Source organism: Monomorium pharaonis, unplaced genomic scaffold, assembly GCF_013373865.1.
Source record: "Monomorium pharaonis isolate MP-MQ-018 unplaced genomic scaffold, ASM1337386v2 scaffold_187, whole genome shotgun sequence".
Lineage (NCBI taxonomy): Eukaryota > Metazoa > Arthropoda > Insecta > Hymenoptera > Formicidae > Monomorium > Monomorium pharaonis.
The window spans coordinates 34,300-40,541 of record NW_023415458.1 but is presented as its reverse complement, the minus strand read 5'-3'; positions in this window follow the sequence as shown (position 1 = coordinate 40,541).

Genomic DNA, 6,242 nt, shown 5'->3' with positions numbered 1-6,242 from the left:
GGTCTTTAAGCATTTTTTAACAATTTTTTTATTAGACGGCTGGCACCGCACTACAAAAGTAAACTACCATTTTATAGCGAGTTCCAAACAATTACATAGCATTTTTCAATAGTTCTGCAATAGTTCCAAAGCTTTTTGTAGGTTTCATCGACAGTTCCGGTCTTTAATAATTTTTAAACAATTTTTTTAATTTGATTCTGGCACTGCGATATAAGATATGAAACGTTATGGTATTTAAACTTCAGCCAATTTTATGGTATCTGATATGTATGTGTTAGTATTGTAATTGACATTTTTTAATTTTAAAGTTGGGTTAGTTGATCTATTTTTTAAACTAAGTTAATGAAAGTTAATTGATCATGAAATTAATTCTATTATGTTAAAAGTTACGTAAATAAATACTAATTCTGTTAAATTTGCGTTAAGATTAATTTGGTTCTAGTTAAAATAAATATTTGTTAATTTTAAGTTAATTTTGAGAAACTTTTTTATATTAAATTAAAAAGCCATATGATTTATTTAAGGTAAATTACCAACATAATTACAGTATTGATCATCAAATATATTCAATATTAATATAATATTTTATTTGTAAATTAACTTACAATATTAATTATAACAAAAATATTTATGCAGAAATGTATTTTTGGAACTATTGCAGAACTATTGAAAAACGTTATGTAGTCGTTTGGAACTCGCTATAAAATGGTAGTTTACTTTTGTAGTGCGGTGCCAGCCGTCTAATAAAAAAATTGTTTAAAAATGCCTAAAGACCGGAACTGTCGACGAAACCTACAAAAAACTTTGGAACTATTGCAGAACTGTTAGAAAATGCCATAAAGTTGGCTGGAACTCGCCAGAGAGTGGTACTTTACTCTTGTGATGCGGTGCCAGCAATCAATTTAAAAAATTGTTAAAATATATTTAATGTACAGAACTATTGCTAAAATCTATCAGGAACTCTAGAACTATTGCGGATGCAAGTAGAACTGCTGTTAAAACGTTCAATTTTTATTAATAAGGTACCAGGGGAAAATAGCACCATATTTTCAAATTTCATTTTTTTAACTAAATCAAAGAAATTATTACTGAAACTTATCAGGAACTCTAGAACTATTTGGGGTACAAGTAGAACTGTCATGAAAACTTGCGGTGCAGAAAGTTGCGGTGCCAACTTCACAGTGACAATCGCTGCCGATAACTACTCGGGATTAGGTTCCTTAGAGATAACGCCAAAGTAGAAAAAAGTTATATTTGGAATCGGTATAGCCTTCTTAAGTTTTGTAAAGTGATCCTGAAAGGTTAATAGGTACTGATTTTTGTTTCCGTTAATGTTAGTGGTTCTACTACATCGAGCGCGCATTTCTCAAAAGGTCGGCTAAGTGTATTTGTATCGACGAGGGGTGCCTTAATTCTTCGAGGAAGCTTATTCTTCTGACAGAGCTCACATTTTTTAATGTACCGCTTTACATCAGCCGTTAATCTAAGCCAATTATGCATCAATCGTATTCTCCTTATTGCAATGCCTTGATGACCGTTTTTTCAATTCCTTGATGTCCTCCTGTAGGCGCATCATGATTTTCATATAGAATTCGCTTTTTCTCTTCCTCTGCACATCTGCAATTTTCAACTCTTTTTTATCGTAATCGTAAACTACTCAATGTTTCTTTAGAAAATCGAGACTTAATATCCCTTTGTATTCTATAGGGAAATCATCTTTCACCACGTATAGAGTGTGCTTTATGACTCGTCTAAATTAATATGCACATGTATACTTCCAATCGTATGCATTTTGTGGTCAGTTATTCCCGCTAAAGTGATTTTCTCAGGGTAAATTTCAGTTTTCTCCTTCAAATTTTTTACTTTTATTAAAGAAAACGTCGCCGGAATCGAAAAGCATATTAATTTCTCCTGATCGCGTTTCCCGTATCGAAAATGTAATTTGATCGAGGCCACTACTCGGCTGAGTGGCTTGTGTTACTTGCGCTAACTAAAATGTTCGCACGTGCTTATTCTTTTTATCGCTTAATTCTCCTTCCTCGTCGGTACTGCGCTCGGACTCGAAATTTTTTCTTCGCAGTTCAATTGCCTTTTTTGTGTTATTACTATCCGTGCTTTAGGGGATTTATTATGCGCATTCTTCTTCGGTCTACCGTTTAGGTCCCAGCATTTGGTGTGTGTACGGCCACACTTTCTGCAATGTCTGCAATATTTATCTACTATGTTTACGCGCGATTTATCAAGTTACGGCAGTGCAAAACAATTCGTGTATCGGTTGCTACGGCATTCTCGTCCGTTGTGACCAATTTTTCCGTATTGGAAAGTCGGGTTTCGATCATTTTGAGAGGCGGTCTGCGGATCTTTTCTGTATCCATTGGTGTGGGCATTAGGCCTTGACCTTTTCTTCTGCGCTTGCTACTGCGATGACTTCCTGTAGCGTGTGATAACGCTGTACACGTACCAATAATTTTAAATCTTCATTTAAGCCTATTTGATAGCACAGGCACACAAAAAAATAGTTAGTCCGGCGGACCAGACTAATTAATTCTTATGTATTTTGACCAGCTGAATCCGAATCCAAAGTCAGAATTGCAAAGTTAGCTCATATTTTCTAACCTCAAAAAAATTTCTTTTAAATGTTGGTTCGGCAAACCAAATTAGTCATTCTTATGTATTTTGTCCCACTGAATCTGAATTCGAGACTGAGAGCGAGACTGAAAGTAAAAGTGAATCAAGTGACTATGTTTCGTATAATATTTCAAAAAAGCCAGGAAAAATAACACAAGAAAAGGTAAACAATCTCGTTCGAGATTTGGGTTTGCCCAAGAATGGAGAAGAGTTTTTGGCGTCCTGATTGAAACACAATGCTAAGGAAGCGAAAAATGTGAAAACCTATTATCGTGACAGAGAAAGAGAATATCGGCAATATTTCTCTGCAGATGAAGAACATTCATTAGTCTATTTTCATGATGTTATCGGATTAATGAACAAACTGAAATCTGGATGCTAAAAACCGTCATAAATCAACCGTTAGTTGAGCCTTCAAAAGTTCTTCTTCCACTTCTTCATATCAAATTAGGACTCATAAAACAAAAGGTGAAAGTTGTAAATAAAAAAGGTGAATGCTACCAGTATTTACAAGAAAAATTTCTTAACATTGCGGGAACCCTGGTGAAAATGTAAAATCGGAGCGTAAGTCGAATGTAAAGGGAGAGTAATAGAAGCGTTAACAAACATTCTACGAAGCGTAAATTGGAACAATGAAATGTAAAAGAAGCGTTAACGCTTCTTTTACATTTCATTGTTCCAATTTACGCTTCGTAGAATGTTTGTTAACGCTTCTATTACTCTCCCTTTACATTCGACTTACGCTCCGATTTTGCATTTTCACCAGGGAAGGAATTTTCGATGAATCTCAAATGCGTAAAATGTTGAGAGACGACAATTTTGTCACCAAAATGAATGAAGACGAAAGAACAACATGGCTGAGTTTCAAAAGTGTCACAGAAAATTTTCTAAAAAACCACAAAATTCAAGATTACAGAGAAAGGGTAGCGGAAATAGTGAAAAACTATAGAAAACTAGAGAAAGATTTCATTTAAGCATTAAAAAGATGCATCGATATTAAGGCAAATGGGATATGAACATGATGGCTGATTTCTGCTGGACGCTCAAAGAGCGTCTTCCCTTTCACAGAGACGAGATGTCTCTGCGAAAGGGAAGAAACGTAAGAGAAAGCCATTGCACAGAATCTTCGAGAATAAAAGAATTAGATGTAATAGAAAAATGGAGTGAATTTTCTACGCTATTCATTCACAGAAGCTCAGACTTATACGTATTGAATTTTCCCCGAGTAATGTGGTTAGGCAAACTTGCACGCTTTGGATTTGTGACCCAAACTGCTTTTACAACGTGTTTTTAAGGTTAAAAAAAATGAGCCAATTCAGGAATTCTGACCTTGAATTTGGATTCAGCGGGTCAAAATATATAAGGATAGACTGGTCCGCCGTACTAACATTAAAAATAAATTTTTTTAACGTTAGAAAAAAAAGAACCAATTCAGCAATTCTGACCTTGAATTTGGATTCAGCGAGTCAAAATACATAAGGATAGACTAGTCTGGTTTGACGGACCAACATTTAAAACAATTTTTTTTGAGATTAGGAAATATAAGTTAATTTTGCAATTCTAACCTTGGATTCGGATTTAGTGGGTCAAAATACTTAAAGATTGACTAGTCTAGTCCACCGGACCAACCACTTTTTTGTGTGCCCGTGTAATTATAGAGAACTTGTTCCTTAATACTGTCCAGTATCGCTCTTTGCTGTTCCGTAGTGTGCTTCTTTCCTTCTTCCATGGACTCATACAGTTCTATAGCGAGGTTGTTCACTCGCCGCCCGAATTACTGCGCGGTCTCATTTAATTTTTGCTTTAAGGAATTGAATTTGAGTTGTAGATAAGGTACTACACTTGCTCAGATATTCGTTCTCTAGTTCCCTGCTCAAAATTTTCTATGTCGCAGGTATGGAAGACTATTATGGCCTTTCCCTTAAATTTCGTGCAAAGTATGGCTTTAAGTAAATTATACTCGTCAGCAAAATGTATACTTTTCAATGCATATGTACTTGCGTTTAAAAATTCGCGTACTCGGTCTCTCAAAGTACCGTCGATCTCGGAGATTATATTGTGCGCTTAGGTACTGCGTATTAGTGTCTGCCGTATGTCTCTAGGTGATCGACCATACGAAAGGTTTAACGTGACTAGTAGTAGGACGTCGTGAATTCCTAACCGTCTCTCTCGGCAGAAGATTGACTTCGTTTTGGTTTCCGAGTTGGAAACGAGTTCGCGAATCTCGAATAGTAACTGATGGAGCATTATATTCTCCATGGGATGTATTGGTCGCCTATTTATTTGCGGCGCTGCCGGTGTATTTTCACTTTGCTCACGCAAATTGCGAAGCTTTTGTGCTTCTTCTTCGAGTTCTTCCCGGAGTATCCGGGGTGACGCATTGGTATTTCTAGCTTGCGTTACGTCGGTCCGCGTTGGTGAATGTACGCCCGTGTTGTCTACTATGACGTTGTTTATTAGGCTGAAGTCTGGTCCCTATATCGGAAATGCGCGTTCGGCCGTTATGTTCAAAGAGTTCACTCGTTTACCTAAAGTTCTTATCGCGTTGTCGAATATTTCGGTTAATGCGTCTTGGACAATATTAAGTGCAGTAACGATACTGGTTTGTTCGGTGGACATTTACATTCCCTTACAATACGCGTACTTTTCCGTTCGTTACAATGGGTTCGCGTCGACGCTTAATTCGCGATATCGTATGGCACGCTGCGCTGACACGTTCGCGTTGGTAGTATCGCGTTTAGACACGTAACGATTGGAGACAACTCGATTAGACACGGTACGATTGGACACCGCACGATTGGACACCGCACGATTGGACATAGCACGATTGGACACCAAACGTTTGGATACCGTATGATTGAATTACACTAGTAAAACGTACATACCGCACGATTGGACACCACATTATTGGACACCGTACGATTGGACACCGCATGATTGGACACCGTATTATTGAACAACGCATTATTAGACACAGCATTATTGGTCACCGCATTATTGGACACCGTATTATTGGACACTACACGATTGGACACTGCACGATTGGACACTGCATGATTAGACACTGCACGATTGGACATACACACACACACACACACACACACACACACACACACACACACACACACGCGCGCGCGCGCGCGCGCGGGGAGTACAAATAGAGGCCTTCGGCCCCACCTCCTGCTTCCACCCCGTCCAAGTCGCTAACCCATGTACATTGCAACAAAGTAAAGTTCACATGCATTTGCAAATTTCCAATACAATTTACAGGAGGGCCAAAGGTCCTCCTTGCACTCCCACCTGTGTGTGTGTTTGTGTGTGTGTTTGTGTGTGTGTGTGCGCGCGCAAAGCATTCTCTGCACCATATGGATTTGCAATTTTTCACGCAAAACGAGATGCTCGTAATAATATAAATTATACAGAAAGTATACAGAAATTTGAAATTTACATTTGTTTTCTGGCAGAACAACGCTTTTTTCTGTCAGATGTTTCTAAGGTTAGATAATCTGTCAAATGATATATTAATGTTTTTCACTAAAAGACTATGCGATGTCCAATAATGCGGTGTTCATTCATGCTGTGTGCAATAATGCGGTGTCAAATAATGCGGTGTC